The following is a 21936-nucleotide window of genomic DNA, read 5'->3' on the forward strand; positions in this document are numbered from 1 at the left end:
AGGCAGGTGATGGACCACCAAACTAAATCCCCGGCCCTGGGGTTTTAAAATATGTGATTCACTGCCTTTCTCTAAGGACTTTAAATTTTGTCAGCATGGGCAGGGGGTTTAGGTCAGTGGTACTGATGCCTGTCTGGCAAGTGCAAGATCCTAAATTTGGTCCCTGGTGGTGGTGGTGGGGATTTGTTAGCCTGGCCTGGTGGCACACGCCTGTAATTCCAGCATTCAGGAGGGTGAGGCAGGAGAATCAGGTTGGTGAATTAAGAGTGAACCTGAGCTACATAGTGAGTTTGAGGCCAGACTGTCAAAGTGAGACCCTGTCTCAAAAGAAAAAAAATAAAAAGATGTTGTCCCTGTTATGGCCTTCTGGTACACTGAGCATAATGTGGTACAAAGAGGTTCTATTTTGGTCATGGCTCTTAGGGATTCTATAAGCCTCACTCACTTATCTGTATGTTTATTTCTTTCTCTATACTGTATTTGTAGAGTTTTCTGCCAGTATTTCTTTTTTTTTCTTCTTCTTCTTGAGACAGGATCTCATCAGGTAGTTCAGGCTGGCCTATAACTCACTATATAGCCCACGCTGGCCTCAAACTTGTGGCAGTCCTCCTACTTCAGCCCCTCAAATGCTGGAATTACAGGAGTATACCACCATACCCAGATCCTCTGCCATTATTTCTGTGAACAGGTTTTTTATGCCATTTATGTTGTCTTTTGATTTTTCACTTTTTCCGATTACTCCTAGTCTTCTTTGCATTGTTTAGCAACTACTGGATCTATTTTTCATGTTCTCTTGTTTTTTAGGTGTCTTTGAGTAGTTTATCTTTGAAGGTACCACTGTCGTCTAGTTCTGAAATCCCAACCTCACACTATTGTAGACAGCTAAATTAGTTATAAATAATACCGGCAGTTAGACAGGGCTGGGATCTCAGCACAGAAGACAAATGTGGCCTGAGGCTCCTTCACTGAAGGCCAGGCTCCAAGAAAAAGAGGAATGACTGTACCCACATACTTCCTTTAGGGATGAACAGCAATGATTGATACTCTAAATAGACATCAATCACCTTGGGTTAGGACCAAAGAAAGCTCCTTAACCCATTCCTTCCTGGAAAATCCTTGTGCAGTCCTCCTATGACTTGCTTCCCCATTTGACCCCCTTTAATCAATATTATCTAAGCGACTATACTTGTAATCTTATTGGCTGACCATAGTTTTGTTCTACCTCATACCCGCCTTGCAGTTTCCCATTGGATCAATATTACCTAAGCAACTATACTTGTCTCATTAGTTGCCTGTAGTTTTGTCCCACCTTGAACCTGCCTCATTTTGTGGCTTTGCTCAATAAAACACCTTTGGGAGGTGAGGTCAGCAGGCAGCCCACCTTCTGGGCCCCACTTCTGTCTCTCTTAAACATAACCTATATCTCAATAAATTCTTTTTACTCTTAACCTCCATTGTTCCTAGAATTCATTCTTTGATTTTAGGGCACACAAAGTCAGCGTTTTGGACATCTAGTAAGTTGGGAGTTATATTTCTCTTATATTATTTGGAGGTCCATATATCATTTATCTTATATCAACACTGATCATTTTTGCTGCCTATACTCTCAATATAATTTTTGATTTCCTGGATTTCTTTTCTTAAGCATTTTTTTATACTTGAGGTACTAAGACAAGTATAAAATAACCTTGTTATTAGGGTACTGTATCAGTCAATTAAAAGGGAGAAACTACTACATTACTGTAACGGGGCCAGGCAAGTTGGAACTATAGAGATGCATCACACTCTGAATTAAATGGAATCCTTTATTATCATAGCCATCTGATCAAAAGTGGGCTCAGACTTCCAAAAGCTCTGGACAAAGGAAAGGCAGTTTGCAGGATCCTTAAAGAGCTCTTCTGTTTGGGGAGGGCTCAGAGAGTCGGGGAGCACAGTGAAACTTCACAAGAGAAGAGCTTTGCTAAGCCAGTGGATGTCAGGGGCGGTTTCACAGTTTAGTTAAAACAAAGAATCACAGAGGTGTGGGAGTCTTCTATTTACAAAGTAGTAAAGATAACATAGCTGCAGACTCACACAGCATGCAGTGTGATTAATTTAGGGGACTCCCAAGGGGGAAGGGGAAGCTGACCACTCAGAATCACTGGACTTTCCACAAAGGGAGTCAGGTTGGCTATCACAGTATGAAGAAATATACAAATAACTAACACATACAAGCTATACTACTGACAGGATTGACCAACAACTTGAAATGGGGAGGCTTTTTTCTTTTAGAAATGTTAAATTTTCTTAACAAAACAGGAAAAATGAAATGCAGTACTCCAAATATGCACAAAAAAAAAACATTAAAGAAAAGCAATTTTAATTAACACTACTAGTAGCATGAAAGGCTCCATTGCTTCTATTTAACAGCCATTGCCAACACATGCCTACTCCCTTTCCTAGATATAAGGACAATTTCCTCTAAGAAAAACTAGTGCAACATAATCCTTAAATTATTTTATTTATACTTAAAGTTACAACCTACGTAGAAATAAATACTTGGTCAATCTAAATGTAACAATATGGTAACCATTCTTCACATGCACTTCTTAGAATAAATCCTCTTGGCCAGCGGGGTAAGATTGCTATGGACCCTTCTCTCGCAAACCACAAATCCCCTTCTATGAGGCGTCCCTGCTACCTCCGTGCCCCATCCCTATGCTGACATTCGCTTTTCCTACCCACAAAAGTGCAGTTCATGGTAGCTGTTAAGGTTACCTGAGGCACGACCGAGATCACCGAGATCACTAGTGCGTGCAAAAATGAAGCAACTAGCAAGGTTTTATTTCCAGCCTGGGTGCAGGCCAGTCAAAGGCAACAAAGCCATTGACCCTGGGAGCTTGGGCAAGGGGAAACTTTAGAGGGGATTTTGGGTAGGGCAGGGGTAGTGCCAGGAGGCGTGGGAAATTTTTGTCCTGGGGTGGAGGAAGTCTTTTGTCGTGGGGTAAAGGAACTCTGGTGGTCTCCAGGGGTATCTGGACCCACAGGTGTTGCTGCACGGGGTGGCTATTTATCTTGAATCCAGGTCTTGGCTTCTTGTTATCCTTTGCATCTTGCAGGATGTCTAACTGCAATGCCTAGGAAGTTTTTTCTCTTCTGCCTGGGTGGGGTTTGACAGTAGCCTTCCTAGGAAATGGTTTTATTGAGTGTTCCAGCATACATGCTTTTCAAAAGCCCCCCCTGAACACCAGAGATGATGAAAATAAATTATTTTCTTCAATTTTTAAAGCTTCTTTAGATCAAAAAGATGCTCTCTGGGCCAGGGATTTAGCTCAGTGCAAAGCCGGCCACTTTGCAAGCATAAGGTCCTGAGTTTGATCCCCTGTACCACACACACACACACACACACACACACACACACACACAAAATGTTCTCTGAACACTTGAGTTGTTTTATTTGTGTGTGGGTTTTTTTTAATATTTTCATGCCCAGGGATGGAGAGAACATCTCAGTTTCTCCAAACAAGGGCTGGGGATTTAGCTCAATGGTTCCACTGCCTGACTCTTGAGCGTGAAGACCCAAGTTTGATCCCCAGTTCCCAAAAAAAAAAAAAAAAAAGCAAGAGATTTAGTTTCCCCAAACAAACTGAGCACCAGAGAGGGAAAAGAGATGCAAGTTTTGGCCTACAATTTGGCTAAGCTTCCAGCCCAATTCCTTGCTCAGGCTTTCTCACAGGAACTAGTTATTGTTTCCACAACTCCCTTACAGGGAGAGTTCCACCAAGGCTGTGACTCAGTCCACCTGGAAATCAAACCAACCCAAGAGCTCTTACCGGAAAGAAATTCTTCAGCCCTCAAGGTCACTGAAACTTCATTAGTGGAGTTTAGAGAAAATGCTCAACATTTGGTACATGTTAAATGATTACTGGTACAGTGTGCTCCAGTTTCACATATAAATATCCTTTTGCACACGGGCCATCGCTGGATGGATCGGCCAATCTGCATATGCTTGTGTCAGCAATAACCCTATGTCTTCCCTTTGAGCACAGGAAGGAGAGCTGTTCCATCCGGGTCTCCAAGGCCTGGCCCTCAGGAGAGGTGCTGCTTTGGCTCTTGGCCCTGCCACCCCCACTGCTGTTGCTGAGACTGATTGTTGTTGGCTTTGTCATTTGTTTCATTCTCTGCCCTTTCTCCTTGTTCCCTTTCACATTCAGGGGAAGAGGCCCCACTGCATTCACTTTGAGGGTCCAACGTCAGAAATGTCATCCCGAACTTAACAGGGAGTTAGAGTTGGGCTGGGCAGATCCAGGCTGCCAGGCCTTGTGACCGAAGGAACTGTTCTAGCATCGCAGATGGGCTAGGTGGACCTGAACTGAGGCTGGACACACACTGAGATTCTGAATCATCTTCAAACACAAAGTTGCTACATTTGTCATCAGCAAAAGCCTCTAGGGTTGGGGGCCAGGGATGTATCCCAGGGGCACTGCGCCTTCTTGGTAAGCTCAAGGTCCTGAGTTCAATCCCTAGTACCAGGGGAAAAAAGCCTCTAGGGATACAGAAACTGCATCCAGCTCAGGTTTACTTCCGGACAGGTCCTCCACAGACATCCTGCTGCCTTTGGCACCGCTGCAATAGCCCTGAGGCCCCATGGCACTGGAGCACTGCTGCTCACGGATCTCATCTGAGGTCTATTCCAGGTTCTTGAGGGCTGTCTGGTACTTGTCACCAGGATCAGTGTGGCCTGTAGGTAACCTCTTCATCCTCTTCCTCCTTCTCCTCCTCCTCCTCCGTGTCCTCGACTGGCATTGGGAGCTCGGCAGGCTCCTCTAGGCAGCCCCACTTCAGCATTGCATCTGGGCAGTGTGACAAAGGGTGGAGAGAAAAAGACCACCCGAGCAGGCTAGTGAACGACAACAAGGTCGACTTTATTGACCTGGGCGCTGATCGACTGAGGGCATCAATCAGCCCTCAGTGCCGAACAGAAAAGCAGGGGAATTTACAGGGCACTGGAAGAAAAGTCTGGCACGTCTGGCATGTAACAGGATTCAGAACAAATATTGTGGTCGGGGTCCATGCAGTGGCCAAGGCAGATATATGGATGTTATCAGGTAACTTGTCATTGAGAAGGTGTTGTACTTTACAGTCTTGTCTCTGTGCTGGGAACATCCCATCCTGTGCTCTGTGCTCCAAGACAGCACAGGCTGTGTCAGGCAGAGACAGCACCATCTGCATCAGCTGATGGGTTTTTGTTATCTGCATCTTGTCAGACTATAGCTTGGAATTAAGCAGCGTATTCATTAACCATTTCATGACCAGATCAAGCCTGACATTCGGGCAGCCAGAAAAACCAATTTTAGGTGCCGCTCCCTCCGTGGATTGCTTGGTATAAGGTGGCATGGAGCCTTTCCTGGATTTCTGATATAAATCTTTCATGGAGTCTAATTCTTTGCTGAACTGGTCGCTCATGTTTTGTATCATTTCTGTTTAGTTCACCTAGCTTTTATTAATGTCTTCTGATAGCTCTCAGATCATTTTGGTTATTACTTCCACTATCTGTTTAGCTATATCTTCTGTAATCCTATTGAGTACCTCTAATCTGTTTTCTAACCTCCTGTTGTCCTTTCAAGTAATTCAAGAATTTGCCTTATGTTATTCTCTCCCTCAAAATCCCTTGCATTAGCTTCAGGGGAATTGGGAGTTTGGGGAGCCATTTTGTTGCTTTGTCTTCTCATATTTCTATTGTTTTGTTTGTTTGTCTTGTGCTGAGGTTTGTGGATCCTTAAAGTGTAAAAACTTTGTTGCTAGTGTAGAGATCTCGTTAGTTAGTCACTTTCAGTGATGTGCTTTAGGCATAAATAACTATGGTCCTTTTCCCCGCCCCAACATCCATTCACCTCAGTTAACTTGGGAGGGGAGGATCCAGTGTAATTGAACCAACACTAAGTCCTCTGGGAACGTACTATAGTGTTGTTAATGTCACAAAGATAATCTAGGTATTGGCTTACAGAGAAAACTCATTAATAGCAACAGTTATGTGACCCTGGTAATATCAAACAAATCAGCTACAGCAGTATCAGCCAAGACAAAGTGAATATTAACATACCATGAGAACCAATTACATATTCCCCTTAACCCTAGAGAAGAAATCTGCTCTCATGATGTAAACATGAAGACAACCCAAGTATTATCTGACAGCTAGTATGTATTAAGTGTGACAGTTATATCTCTGCTTATGGTAGAAAAGAATTCTTCGGTAATTTTACAAAGTTAATGATCTAAAGGTTAGTAATACCTCATGGTTATATTATTAAAGATAATAGGGGGTTAAGAATGGGGAATCAAGAGGGAAATTTTGAAACCCTGAACTATATGATATGAGAAGGAGGAGAGAGAAGTGGTACAAATGATTCTATTGAGGAGTAGAAGGATGTTTATAGAGTTAAATATAGGTAACAGAAAAAACTGATGAGAAATACAAGGTAAAAGAGAAGAGGAGAAAAGAAGTTATATGGGGAGTACAAGGAGGAAAAAAATAGAGGAAGAAAAATGAAAAGAGAAAATTTTTTTTAAAAAAAGGAAGTAAGAAAAGGAGATACAAAGCAAGGGAAAATGTTACGTCTTGTGCCTAGATGAGCCCTCAAAGCCTCATGCGGTGGTGGGGCTTTTTCTGAGGTGGCTGAATCTAGAGTGTGGGATTGATTCGTGGTGCAGTGCTGGGCTCAAGGGCACTAGAATTAGGGGTGTGAATGCTACCCACCCTATGTAGTCTGGATAAAATATAAGGGATAGAAAGAGCTGTGGCTGTCTCTTGCTGCTTTTGCCACTTTCTGTGCACCACGCTGTTTCTCCCCTGCAATGCCTGCTTGCCATCCACACTGCCTTGGAGCCAGTCAATTATGGACTGAAACTTCTACAAGCTGTAAGCTACATAAGCCTTTCCCCGTTAACTTCAGTTGTCAGGTATTTTGTCTCAGCAACGAGAAAAGTAATGCACACAGAATTGGACAAAGAAAAATGCCTCCCTAAACCCCATATAAACTGTTGAAGAATAAAGAGGAAAGAAGAAAAAAGAAAAAAAAACACACTCACCAAAAAAAGAAAGAAAAAGAAATTTCTCTGTGATATTGAATGTGTGGTTTTCTTCCTGGATCTGCAATTCTGGGGCAGTGTCCAAATTGAGACGTGTCTCTGCTCATGCTGAAAGATAACCGAGGCACTCAGACCCCAAGTCAGTGCTGGATGCAGGCACCAGCAAGCAGTTAAGTAGGAGTAAGCTGAGGGAGCCAATGCTGCAACTTTCAAACGTCAAACTCTGGCAGGGTGTGGCCTCTGTGGGCACAGGGCTGGTGTCCCTTAGCTCAAACCCCTCAGGGGTCTCTTTCTCTCCCTAACCACAGCTGTCTCCCATGGCTGTCTCTCACCCAATCATTGTGGAAATGTAAAACTTGTAGTCCTGGTATTATAGACAGCTAAGCTAGGTTCAAATATTCTAGCAGTCAGATAGGGCTAGGCCCTTGAGGAAGTGAGTGCAGAGGATTTACAACTGAAGCCAGAGGCACATCTGTTGGAGGTCAGGCCTCAAGAAAAAGACAGAATGACCAGACACACATACTTCACCAAAGGATAAGTGTATCACCTGTCCAATAAAATTAGACAGATATCAGTCATCCATGGGTGACCAGGATCTCCTAATCCATCCCTGCCTAAAAAATACTTTATCTCTCCATATACACTTGCTATGTGACCTGCTTCCCCATTGGATCGATATTACTTTAGTGGCTATACTTGTAATCTTATTGGTTGATCATAGTTTTGACCCATGTTGTTTGTACCCATCTCATGATTTTGTACCCACCTGGTGATTTTGCTTTATAAAACTTCCTTTGAGAAGTGGGCTCATTGGCAACCCACTTTGGGGTCCCCTCCTGTCTCTTCACCGAGCTAAATCCCAGACCTGAAGTTTTCCTACTCTTAACCTCTTATTCCTTAGAATTCATTCTTTGATTTTCAGCTAGCAGGTTGGGAGTTACATTTATTTCCCCTATATCCTTTGGAGGCCCCAGTGAGATAATTGGAGGGAAGTGAGAGTTTGCTTTTGTTTCATGGACGCTGAATTGTGACTCATGTAGATAATCAGATTTGTCATCCTTGTTTGTCGATTGCTAATGGGTTGTTTTTTGTTAAAATGGTGATAAATTTAAGTTGAGAACATGAGAAGATCATGATGTTTCTTTTTTGGTACTGGGGATCAAACTCAGGACTCATGCTTGCAAGGCAAGCAGTGGAACCCCTGAGCTAAATCCCCAGCCCAATCATGATGTTTCTTTGATGGGACACTTTACTTTTAGAAGCAAGATCTTGTATTCTTGTTTTGTATATGCATTTGGACTTACTAGTTGCTGAATTTACTGGGACTCCTGGCTTGACCTGCTTGACTGTTTTGAATCTTATTTAATACTTTCTCTTAAGCAACACTGCTAGGGAAAAGTAATATTACAGCGCCCCCTACTGGAATTTGATACTTATTAAAATATGAATTTATGAAATGCTGTAAAATGAGTTCTTATGAAATCTAGTTTCTATTTGGGAAATATACATGCCTATTAATAAATCACAGGAACCCAACTGCCAGTTAAAAGGCAATAGGCCAAAGGCTGGGGATGTAGCTCAGGGGTGCTACGCCTGCCTGGCAAGAGCAAGGTCCTGAGTTTGATCCCTGGTACCAAAAAAACCAAAAACAAGAAGAGGACATGTTTCATTGGACAGTCTGGCCTGATCCCCCTCTACACTCTCCAAGGGAATGTTACGCCTGTTCTGCCTCAGTTTCCTTTAAGGTCTGATCTTCTGCTGGTGAGGAGGCACTCTTAGCTCTTGAGATTCCCCATTCTTTTTTTAACCAAGGATTGAATTTAGGACCTTATGCATGCAATTGAGATTTCCCACTCTTGCCTTTGCAGGCCTGAGGGTGATAACTCAAGGGCAGATTGTCTCAATAACTCACCATGAGCGTGAGAAGACAAGACTTCCTTTTTCTGATCTCATTTCTGATCTTTTCCTGTCACTTTGTACTTTCCTTTTTTGGAAGCATGTTTCTGCTAAAGATTAAGGAGGGAGGAATCCTGAACTGTCTCAACCATTGCCTCCTATCCAACAACTGAGAACTAAGAACTACGAACTTTTAAGTTTATCCCATAGAAAAAATGAGCATTTGCTAACATGGAACACAGGGAAATCATCTTAGATGAGGTGCCTTAGATAAGGGACCAAAACACATTCAATTTAAGGGAGAATCCTGGCTCTCTCTCCCATCCTAGGCTTGGTTCTCATCATTTATGTGTGAAGAGGAGGGAAATACTTTCACTAACACATACATCGTAGATGTTGAATGATGGGTACAGGTTTCATCCTATGAATTTCATAAGTGTGTTGCAGATATAGAGACAGATCTTTCAAAATAGATTTTGAGTAAAGCTTAGTGTTGTCTTCCAGTTAAGGAAAATTGCCTAAGGGATTAGGTAGACAGCACAAGTGTCTTGGGGATTTCTTTGCGCTAGGGTCCATGGCAGAATTTTTCCAAGCCACTACTTGCCTCTATCTATCTTGGAGGTTATCTCTTTTGCAAGCTGAGAAGTACTCCAACCACTTCCAATTTGCCCTTTGTGTTAGTCACTTTTCTAGTTGCTGAGACAAAATACCTGACCCCCAATGTTAAAGGAGGAGAGGTTTATTTAGCTCACAATTTGTAGAGGTTTCAGTCCATAATCAGAGCACACTGCCGTCTCCCTCTGGCTGGAATGTCATCTCCACAGAGGAGCCCTTGGTAATCATGACTGTGGCGGGGTGGGGGCAGCCTGCTGGTGGAGACTGGCTCGTGTCTCTCGGTCCTGCTTTTCCACACTTGCCTTCCTTCCAGCTGTCTTGCTTCAGTGAAAGGAGTCACTGGAGAAGAGGTAACTCGAAATTTCTTACACCTTTAGGCTGTAACTGGGGCAGCTTTCTCTTCTCCCATTCCTGTTACGCCTGAAAGTCCCATTCCCCTCCTGGGGAGAGGTATCTTACCATGCTTGTATACTGTAACATACATGCACCCAGGTCAGGTACACTGCCTCCCTCTCTGGAGACAGAAATAAATTGTGAAATATGACCAACTAAAGGTAGACTATGAAGGGACTGGAGATTTAGCTCAGTGGTTCCGCCACCTGCCTTGCAAACACAGGGTCTGGAGTTCGATCCCCAGTAACAAAAAAAGGGGGGGGTAGAATTTGAAGAGCAATAAGAGCTGCCCCAGTACAAATACATCTCAAAGACCCAACTATTTTTCCTCACCAGAGACAATGCCCTCTAAGGCCCGAAATTTTAAAAGGACTATAGTCCTTATAATCAACAACTTAAGGGCACCAGGTTCACTTACACCCTGTAGTAGCCCTTGCGACACCCTAATCTTGGAGTTCAAAAACCCAATGAAGAGTGGAGGTTGGTACACGACCTTAGACTGGTAAGTGAGGCGATAGTGCCGATCCATCCGCTGGTACCTAACCTGTACACTCCTCTTTCTCAGATCCCAGAAGATGCTGGCCACTTTTCAGCGTTAGATTTTTTTTGAAATGCCTTCTTTTGTATTCCTTTACATACAGATTCCCAGTTTCTTTTTGCCTTTGAAAATCTTCGTGACCAGGTGTCTGGTGACAAGGACTCTGCTTCCTTGAGTGCTTTCTCATGATTTGGCATGTTTTCAATTTTCCCAAATCACAGTTCTGCAATATGTAGATGTTATGTGGCCCATTGCAACCACAAGGTCCTGAGTTCAATACCTGGTACCCCCCCCAAAAAAAAGAGCTCTCTAGCCAAGGCACCTGTGCTCTGCTAAATTTTTTAGCAGACAGAGGTTATAAGGTCTCCAGATCTAAGGCAGAACATTGCAGCCTTGAGGTAAAATACTTGGGCTTTGTCATATCTAAGGGAGCATGAATTTGTTTTTCCTGCAGCCCAAGACTCTAAAACAGCTAAGGGGATTCCTAAGAATTACAGGCTTTGGTCACCTTTGGATAGAGGGCATCGGGAAGGTGGTGGAGTGGTGAACAGCAGAGAAAGAGACTCTCTGAGATTTGGTGTCCTGACACTGGAATATAGCGCCACAAAGAGGAGGAGGGAAGTGGGTCCCTGGGACCCAGGAAGGAGTTGAAGCAGGGATGAGAAGGAGCATGAAGGCTGGGGATTTAGCTCAGTGGTTCTGGTGCCTGCCTCACAAGCACAGGGTCCGAGTTCGATCCCCGGTACCAAAGGAGGAAAAAAAAAAAAGAAAGGGAGAGTGAAGAGAGAGACTCCACTGAAGAGGAAGGTGATAACAAACAGTGCTGTCTCCCAGAGCCTGGATTCAGCATGGTAATGGCAGATTAAACCTGCAGACACAGAGTGACTACTGGCAACCCCAGAGGCCTCCACAGAGAAAGATACCAGTGGAACGTAGGTGTGGACACAGTAGACTGCAGAGGCTGGTGAGTTATCCAGATTCAGACCTCACCCAGAAGAGGGTGAATGGCCAGTAGCCATCTTGGAGAGGGGCCAGCTGAGCTGGGAACTCAAAACGGTCAACTCCATCTAGCTAGTAGCGCCCAGTGTCTTGGGGCAGGTGATGAGTTCAAGTCATCAGGAGGCCAGAGAGTGGAGTTTAAACCAGAAGGAGGTACATGGACTGTTGTAGGCTCAACGGATCTGGTTCCAGCCTCATAGCCAGAAACCAGCCTGAACTTCCGGGTACTTAACGGGGCAGGCCGGCTGGGATTATTTACTACCCCACTGTGAAGCTGCAGCTAGCTTGCTGGGATTAACCAGTTTGGCTCTGGACTCTGTATGTTGCCTGCCAGTGACAGCAGAGACACACCTAGAATTGGACTTTTTTTTTCTTTCTAGTTCTTTGGTTTTTCTTGATTGTTTGAACATGGTTTCTAGGGTTTTTTTGGTTGTTGTTGTTGTTTTCTGTTGTTTTTCTTTCTTTCTTTTCTCTTTACTCCCTGTCTTCTTCACCAGTTTCCTAAAGTTTGTGATCCAGCCTTTCTTCTTATCTCTTCCTCTTCGATTTTTCTGGGTTTTTTTCCCTCCAACCCCTTTTAAATCTCCTCCCCTGAAGGTAAATGTGCCATATTAAGGGCTTATTTATTGCATATAATTTGCACATTTGTTCTAGGTTTCATTATATAACCATAAATCTAGTTCATACAGTTGAAGGTAGCAAATTAATAGTTAACACAATTTGTCATTTTCTAGGCTGTATTTGATGCCATCGTTTTTGTTTTGGTTTGGTTTGGTTTGGTTTTTTGAGACGGGGTCTTACTATGTAGTTGAGACTGACCTGGAACTCACTACGTAGCCCAGGCTGGTCTTCAACTCACAGCAATACTCCTGCCTCAGCCTCCCAAGTGCTGTGATTATGGGTGTGTGCCACCATGCCCAACTTGCCATCATTATTGTTGATTGTACTACTTTAGCCAAGGTAACATAATTGTGCTAATCAGTTGTTCCTCCTGGTATATCAAGACTGAGATTGCCTAAGGGTTTCAAAAAAAAAGAAGAAGAAAAAGAAAAGAAAATCGATAGGCCAGTGCAAAAGAACTGGCACCTGGGCCAAGTAGGCAGAAACTTCTCATCCCCAGTAAATTGAAGAGGTAAGATCATGAAACAGACTCCAAACCCAAAAGCCAACTACACCTGAAAGACACTTCTGAGAAGTCGTCATTTCCTAAGGGGTCTGAGTATTGTCAATAAAGCCACTCACCATAAGCAATTTATAAGCATCAACCCAAGAATTAAATTTTGGGGTTTTTTAATTTTGGGTTTTGTTTTGTTTCTTTTGGTTTTTTGGTTTTTTTGAGACAGGGTCTCACTATGTAGTTGAGACTGACCTGGAACCCACTATGTAGCCCAGGCTGGTCTCAAACTCACAGAGATCCTCCTGCCTCAGCCTCCCAAGTGCTGGGATTACAGGAGTGCACCACCACACCTGGCCCAAGAATTAAATTTTAAGCAATAGAAAATGAAAGACACTTAAACAAAATGCAACCACACCACACCCTGACTTTGGTCACCAAAGGCACACCCACGGAGCAATGGGGTCGAATAATCTGGAAGTCACCTATCTGGACTCTTGGAAGTAGTAACTACACAAGCAACAAAGCAGATGAACAAGGTTCTAGAAAAAAATCAAAGCAGAGGGGGCTACTGGGAGAGCAGGGCGCTGGTGAGCTTTTCCAACGCCGTGGGCGGTGCCTCCTCCAGGTCCATGACAGGACCCTCCTGGCATGAGGAGGAGGTGAAGCCACCCACCAGTCCTGCAGAACCCAGGCGCCTCCTGGCGGGGGCCATGGTGGGGCTGCAAGTCTCCGGCTGAGCTCCTCAATGCATCAGCCTGAGGACGCCGGGCCATGACTGTCCAAGGAATGATAATCAGATGAGAACACTTACTGGTACAGATGTCACTCTGCTCATCAGAGAAAATCTGTCTAAAAGAAAATGACCCCATGAGCTAGTAATAGAAACAGCCCGAATTGGATGTTGGAAAGGAGGCAGGGAAAAACCTTCAGCCACGGAAGAAAAAACTGCCCACTAAGGACTTTATTCCACCTTCCTTTTTAAGAAACATTCTTAACCCAGCATCTTGGCCACTTTCCTCAGCACTGAGACATTACACCCGGCACCTACAACCAAGGGGGACGAGGTTTATTTTGGCTCGTGGTTTCGGAAGTTTCAGCCCCTGCATGGCTGGCCATCTCCAAGGCAGAAAGAGCATGAAGGAAAGCTGCTCAAGTCACGGCATTGCAAACAGAGAAACAAGATAGGAGCCGGGGAAGGAGATACACTCTTCCAGGTCACCCCTCTGGTGTGAGCTAATCAGGCCCCGCCTCCCAACAGCATTCAGCGGCTGAACTCATTAGCGGATGAATCCACTGAGGAGCACAGCGTCACCATGACCCAACCACATTCCGAAAGCTGCACCTCTGACCATGCGAGGGCTGGGGGAGGTAGATCTAAACCACAGTACTTGAGAAATATAATTGACTTAGAGGTGTGTCTGCCTGTATTTTTCTTTTTTTTAGTTCAGTTTTTGTTTTAAGATAGAACTTAAAATAAACTTCTAGGTTTTGCGGGGGGAAAAAATCAAAGCAGAAATGATTTCCCAAATAACTACAGAGATGGTGACCAGAATGAAAGACATGCTTAGCGACTCTAGAGCAGATACAGGTTCTAAAAAAAAAAAAAAATAGAGGAACTCAGGAACATGATGGAAACCATGAACACCCAGCACAAAAGAAATGGAAAGAAACCATGAAACAGATTCAAGCACATATCCAGGAAATTAAAAACTCCATTGAAGGTACATGCAGCAGAATGAGCCAGTGTGAGGATGGAACATCAGCTACAGAAGATAGGATTGTGTTTGGCAAACATGAGAAGAGATTTCTTTAAAATAGCAAGGAATGATGCAAAGAAGAATAACATAAGATGGATCAGAGTCAATGAAACAGCAGGAGATAGAGCAAATGGCATAAAGACCTTGTTCTCAGAAGTAATGGCAGAAAACTTCCCAAACGGGGCCAGAGATTTGGCTCAGAGCTTCTACCACCTGCCTTGCAAACACAAGGTCCCGAGTTCAATCCCTGGTACGAGAAAGAAAGAAAGAAAGAAAGAAAGAAAGAAAGAAAGAAAGAAAGAAGAAGGGAGGGAGGGAAGGAAGGAGGAAGGAAGGAAGGAAGGAAATTGATCTACAGATAAATGAGATATATAGGATTCCAATTAGCCATGATTTAAAAAAAAAAAAACTCCCTGAAGACATATAATATTCAAGATTCCAGAAATTCAACACAAGAGCAGAATATTCAAAGCTGATAAAGGGCTGGGGATTTAGGTCAGTGGCACTGTGCCTGCCTCACAGGTGCAAGGTCCTGAGTTCAATCCCTGGTTTAAAAAAAAAAAAAAAAAAAAAAAAAAAAGCTGTTAGAGAAAAGAAACAAATCACCTATAAAGGAAAGCCAATCAGAATCACAGCAGACTTCTTAACATAAACACTCAAATCAAGGAGAGCTTGGAGTGAAGGATTTCAAACCCTAATGGAAAACAACCTCCAACCCAGATTGATGTACCCTGCAAAACTATCTTTCAGATTGATGAAGACAAAATTCATGACCACCAAACCAGCACTCCAAAATGTTTTGAAAGATATTCTAACTCTGTGAACTCCAACAGAATGAATCCACCAGGAAAGACAAGAAACTAAACAAAAAAGAAAAGAAGGAATCCAACAACAGGAACATGGCATGGCAGAGATAAGACAACACATATCAATGCTAACCGTCTCAGTTCACCAATCAAAAGAAATAAACTAGCAGAATGGATCAAGAAGCAAAATCCAACAATATGCTGCATACAAGAAACACATTTAATTCAAAAAGAAATTCATAGTTCAGTGGTTCCACTGCTTGTTTCGCAAGCATAAGGTCCCAAGTTCAATCTCTGGTACAAAAAAAGAAAAAAAGAAAAGGAATTCATAGGGCAGGAATTTAGCTCAGTGGCACTGCACCTGTCTTGGAAGTGCAAGGTCCTGCATTCAATCCCTGGGACAAAAAAATATATATACAGATGGAAGGTCAAAGGATGGAAAACAGTATTCCATGTGCAGAAACCCAGAAAAAAACAGGTCTAGCTGTTCTATTTGAAGTCAAGCCAAGACTGATTAAGAGAGGCAAAGAAAGTAAATAAAAAAAAAAGAGAGAGGCAAAAAAAGGTCACTACATCCTTGTAAAGGGAACAATCCATGAGGAAGAGATAAAAATCATAAATATAGGTGCATCAAAGAGCAGTATACCCAACTATATAAAACAAATATTAAAGGACATAGAAAGTCATATAAACACTAATACAGATGTAATGGGAAACCTCAATACCCCACTGTCACTGTCAAATAGACAGATTGGGCTAGGGATGTAGTTAAGTGGCATAGCACCTGCTGGGCAAACACAAAGCACTGAGTTCAATTCCTGGTACCAAAAAACAAAAACAAAGAAAAAAAACCAAATAGATCAACAAGAAAAAGAAACAACAATGAAATATTAGAACTGAACCAAACTTTTGAATGAATGACTTAGTAGATGTCTACAGAATGTTTCACTGCACAACACAGAGTATACATTCTAGCTGGGTGTGGTAGCTATAACCCCAGCATTCAGGAGGTTGAGGCAGAAGGATTGTTATGAGTTCAAGGCCAGCCTGGCTACATAATGAGTCTAAGGCTAGCCTGAATGACAAAGCAAGAACTTGTCAACAAAACCAAAAAAACAAAACAAAACAAAACAAAAAAACAGACTACACATTCTTCTCAGCTGTACATGGGACGTTCTCCATAATACACCACATACCAGCTCATAGAACATGCTTAAGTAAATGCAAATAACTGAAATTCTCCCATACATATTATCAGACCACAGTGCAATGGAAATCAATGGCAAAAGCAACCACAAGAACTTCATAAACACATGGAAATTAAATAACACCCTCCTGAAGAACCAATGGGTCATAGAAGAAATTAAATTAAAGAAAAACCAGACAGTTTCTGGACAGGGGATTTAGATCAGTGGTTCCACCACCTGCCTTGCAAGTGCAAGGACCCAAGTTCAATCCCCAGTACCAAAAAAATCAGACAGTTTCTACAATTAAATGATAATGATGATAATGACAATACAACATACAGGAACTTATAGGATACAATGAAAGCAGTCCTAGGAGGGAAATTTATAGCAGTGAATATTCATATCAGAAAAAAGAGCATATTAGAGCAGGCTCAAATAGACAAACCTAATGTTGAACCTCAAGTTTTGAGTAAAAGAAGAGCAAGTTGGCCAGGCGTGGTGCCGCACACCTGTAATCCCAGCACCCGGGAGGCTGAGGCAGGAGGATCTCTGTGAATTTGAGACCAGCTAGGCTATATAGTGAGTTCCAGGTCAGTTTCAACTACATAGTGAGATCCTGTCTAAAAAAAATAAAAATAAAAAAAATTTTAAAAAATAAGAGCAAGTCATGCCCAAGGCTCATACAAGAGAGGAAATTGTAAAAGCTGGAGCAGAAATTAATGCAATGAAGACTATAAAAAACAAATAACAAAAAATGGGGGCCGCGGATTTAGCTCAGTGGTTCCACTGCCTGCCTTACAAGCACAAGGACCCGAGTTTGATCCCCGGTACCAAAAAAACAAAAACAAAAACAAAGAACAAAAAATAACCAATGAATCAAAGAGTTGGTTCTTTGAAAGATTAAATGAAATTGACAAACCGTTAGCCAAACTTATCCTAAAAAAAGGAAAAAAAAGACTCAAATCTATGTAATTAGGAATGAAAAGGATGAAATCACAACACAACCTGCAGAAATCCAGATCATCAGTACCTACTTCGAGAACCTGAACTCTACTAAGATGGAAAATACCGAAGAAATGGACAGATTCCTACATACATATGAATTACTAAAACTGAATCAAGAAGATACAAAAATTCTAAGTAGGGGCTAGGGATTTGACTCAGTGGTTCTGCTGCCTGCCTCTCAAGCTCAAGGGCCCAAGTTCAATCCCCAGTACCAAAAAAAAAAAAAAAAATCTAAATAAACCAATATCAGTCAATGAAATTGAAAATGTAATTTATTAAAAACCTACCAATAAAGAAAATCCCAGGCCCTGATGGATTCACCACTGAATTCTACAAAAAATTTTAGAGAAGACCTAATGCCAATACTTCTCAAACTCTTTAATGAAATTGAAAGGGAAGCAATACTCCCAAAATCATTCCAGGAAGCAAGTATTACGGTGATACCAAAACCAGAGAAGGATCCAACCATAAAAGAGAGCTACAGAACAAATTCCTTCATGAACATAGATGCAAAAATCCTCAATTAGACACGGGAAAACAGAACACAACAAATCATCAATAAGGCTATGCACCATGACCAAGTTGGATTCATTCCAATACGCAAATCAATAAATGTAATACACTATATTAACAGAGCCAAGGACAAAAACTATATGATCCTCTCAATAGATGTAGAAAAAGCATTTGACAAGGCCCAACCCCCATTCTAATAAAAACCCTATAGAAAATTGGTATATATGGTCTTTATCTCAATCTGATAAAAACCATCTATGACAAATGAACAGCCAACATCATACTAAATGGATAAAAACTGAAAGTTTTTAGAAAAACTGAAAGCTTTCACTCTAAAATCAGGAACAAGACAAGGATGTCCACTGTCACCATTCTTATCCAATATAGTTCTGGAAACATTAGCCAGGGTAATTAGACAAGAGAAGGAAATAATAGGAATAAGGGTAGGAAAGGAAGAAGTTAAATTATCATTATTTGCAGATGACACAATACTCTACATAGAACACCCCCAAAACTCCACCAAAACACTTCTAGATATCTATCATAATCAACTTCAGTAGCTTAGCTGGATATAAAATCAACACTCAAAAATCAATAGGCTTCCTGTATGCAAATACCAAACTCACTGAATGAGAAATCAGGGAAACAATACCATTCACAATAGCATCCAAAAAAAATGAAATACCTAGAAATAATTTAATGAAGGAAGTAAAAATACAGTACTCTGGCCGGGCGTGGTGGGGCACACCTGTAATCCCAGCACTCAGGAGACTGAGGCAGGAGGATCTGTGTAAATTCGAGACCAGCCTGAGCTACATAGTTCCAGGTCAGTCTCAACGACATAGTGAGACCCTGTCTCAAAACACCAAAAAAATAAAATAAAATAAAATAAGAAAGAAAGAAAACTACAATACTCTGAAAAAGGAGATCAAAGAAGATATCAGAAAAATTGAAATGTATCCCTTGTTCTTGGATAAGAACCAATGTACTGAAAATGGCTGTACTTCCAAAATTGTTGTACAGATTTAATGTAATCCCAATCAAAATCCCAACAGCATATCTCACAGATTTAGAAAAAAACAATCCTAAAATACATTTGGAACCAGAAGAGATGTAGAATAGCAAAGGCAATTCTGGGCAACAAAGGCAAGGCGGGGGTATCACAATCTCTGACCTGAAATTATGCTACAAAACTACTGTGATAGAAACAGCATGGTTGGGCTGGGGATTTAACTCAGCGCCACAGCACGTGCCTGGCAAACTCAAGGTCCTAAATTCAATCCCTGATATCAAAAAACAAACAAACAAACAAAAAACAAAAACAGTGTGGTACTGGCAAAAGAACAGATTTAAGGACCAAGGGAACAGACTAGAAGAAGCAGAAACAACTCCACAGATACTCAGCCACCTTATCTTTGACAAAGGAGCCAAACACCTTTACTGGAAGAAACATAGCCTCTTTAATAAATGGTGCTGGAAAACTGGCTTTCTACATGCCGAAGATTAAAACTAGACCTATATCTTTCACCATACACTAACCTAAAATGCTTGAGGACTTAGGAGTAGGCAGATTTTATGAACAAAATGCAGACTGCATGGGAAATACTACAAAGAATCAACAACTGGGGCTTCCTTTTATTAAAAAGCTTTTGTAAATAGGATAAAATAAAATTTATTTTTTTTAAGAAAAGCTTTTGCACAGCAAGAGAAATGACCAACAGAGTGAAGAGACAACCCATGGGGTAAGAAAAAAATTTTACCAGCTGTTCATCAAAGGACCACTATTAGGATATATAAAGAACTCCAAAAAATCAGATCCCCCCCAGCCAGGCATGGTGGTGCATGCCTGTAATCCCAGCACTCAGGAGGCTGAGGCAGGAGGATCGCTGTGAGTTTGAGACCAGCCTGGGCTACATAGTGAGTTCCAGGTCAGTCTCAGGTACATAGTGAGACCCTGTCTCAGAAAACAAAAAAACAAAAAAACAAACTCAGACTCCCCCAATTTAAAGACTGAATCTAAAAATGGACATCTGAAATGGATAGACACTTCTCAGATAAAAAATAGAAACAGCAAATTCATATATGAAAAAATGTTCAACATCACCAATCACTTGAGAAATGCAAGTTAAAACAATGCTGAGATTCCATCTCACCCTAGAAATGAAGAAATCAACCAATAAAAATATTGGAGGGGATGTGAGGAAAAAAGGAACCCTTCTCCTCTGTTGTGAGGGTGCAGATTGGTGCCACCACTGTGGAAATCAGGGTAGAGACTCCTCAAAGAACTAAAACTGGAGGTTCCATTTAACCCAGCTACTCCCCTTCTTGGTATCTTCCCAAAAGAATTAAAAGCATCACACCACAGTGACATAGGCACACCCATGTTTATAGCAGCACAGTCTGCAGTAGCTAAACTTTGGAAACAGCCCAAATGCCGGTCAGTTGACAAGTGGATAAAGATATGGTTTTTTGTTTGTTTTTTGTACCAGGGATTGAACTCGGGTCCTTGCACTTACTTGCAAAGCAGGCCACCGAACCACTGGGCTAAATCCCCAGCCCTTTGTGGGTTGTTTTGTTTTTTTTTATACCATGGAGTAAGTTCTACTCTGCCATGAAGAAGAATGGCATTTCTAGCTAAATGGGTGGACCTTGAGTCCATACTCTTAAGTGAAAAACATCGAACACACGTGTTTAAATGCTGCATTGTTTGTCTGGTGTGAGAAACTAAAGTGGAAATAAGGACTAAAATGTATAATAGATAATAGGAAGAAAATGTTCAAATGGAAAGGGAAAGGAGGAGGGAGGAAGAAAGGAAGGGACAAGGAAAAAACTGAAAAGGAAAAAAATGAAAACAAAGTTTTTTGTACATAGGGAGGGGAGGGGGCTTAAGATGAAAGGGGGCTAGGAAAAAAGAGGCAGATGCTGCGGTTACCCTGAGATGAGTGTTCTTATTATGTATGCCTAAAATGCGCCAATAAATGTTTTTCTATGCATGAAAGAGAGGGAGGGAGGGGCTGGGGTTGTAACAGTGGCGCAGTGCTAGCCTGTCAACGTTCTGAGTTTGATCCCCAGTTCAAACGAAAAACAAAAAAGAAAGGAAAAAATAAAAGCATTTTGCTGTCATAAATTCCAAAATGGTGCAGAAACAAAAACAAAAAACTACACTGTAACCCAGTCAAGATGACACTATCATTTCTGCTACAGTTTTTACCTATGAAAGAAGTAGAGTAGCATCTGCTTTGAATCTCTGCTGCTTATCTTTAACCACCTATGCACTTTCTGTCGGTTCTGCACACTTAATTTTATTTTTTTCCCGACCTATGGGGAAACCAGATACACCACCAGCCCCCAAAACATAACCACCACCCTTACTCTACCCCAGGTGGGACTCGAACCCACAATCCCTGGCTTAGGAGGCCAGTGCCTTATCCATTAGGCCACTGGGGCAGCTGGTTAACCTGTTCTTAAAATATTAAAAGGAATTCCTCATTATGGGTGATTTAAATCGACAGAAAATTGGTTTGGACCCTATTCGAGGAAAACTTGGCTTGCTCCCCAAGACATTCCAGCCTCTGCGTCCTGTCAAGCGCTCTCGCCTTGCTGGGTCTCCACCCCTGCGGCCTCGCTGCAGGCAGAACCGATCCGGGGCCGGCCGGGCGCCCCAGATTCTCCTTCCGATACCCAGAGAGCAGTTGGGGGTGCGGCTTTGTCGGTGGAGCGTGGGACCTTAAACTCTTTAGCCCCCCCTCCTGCACGGTACCCCTGGGCCTAACGCTTGACGGAGACCCAGCGAGGGGAGAGACAGGCGGGACAGACGACCCCCAAAGCAGGGACCACCCCACCGAAGCCGGACGCAGAGCTTGGCCGCCAAGAGGCCCAGATGCTACGTCAGATGGGCAAGCAAAGGATCGCAGAGTGCCAGGCAGAACCCTGACCCTGGGGTTTCCACGAGCAATTTCCTCAGTGTTGTGGACACAGACTCTAGAATATCCTGTAAACCCGCCCTTCTTTTCTCACAGCTACTTGTCATTTCTCCAGTGGT

General features: G+C 42.4%; 1 non-coding gene and 1 pseudogene across 1 annotated transcript; both read right to left on the reverse strand.

Moving 5' to 3' along the window:
* Positions 1–3893: 3893 nt before the first annotated feature.
* On the reverse strand, positions 3894–4739 carry LOC104876227 (annotated as a pseudogene).
* Positions 4740–21268: 16529 nt separating this feature from the next.
* On the reverse strand, positions 21269–21341 carry Trnar-ccu. Its single transcript has one exon. It is a non-coding gene; the product is annotated as a tRNA-Arg (tRNA).
* Positions 21342–21936: the final 595 nt, after the last annotated feature.

The sequence above is a fragment of the Fukomys damarensis genome, unplaced genomic scaffold (genome assembly GCF_012274545.1).
Source record: "Fukomys damarensis isolate Sample0158 unplaced genomic scaffold, DMR_v1.0_HiC HiC_scaffold_34, whole genome shotgun sequence".
NCBI classification, from domain to species: Eukaryota; Metazoa; Chordata; class Mammalia; order Rodentia; family Bathyergidae; genus Fukomys; species Fukomys damarensis.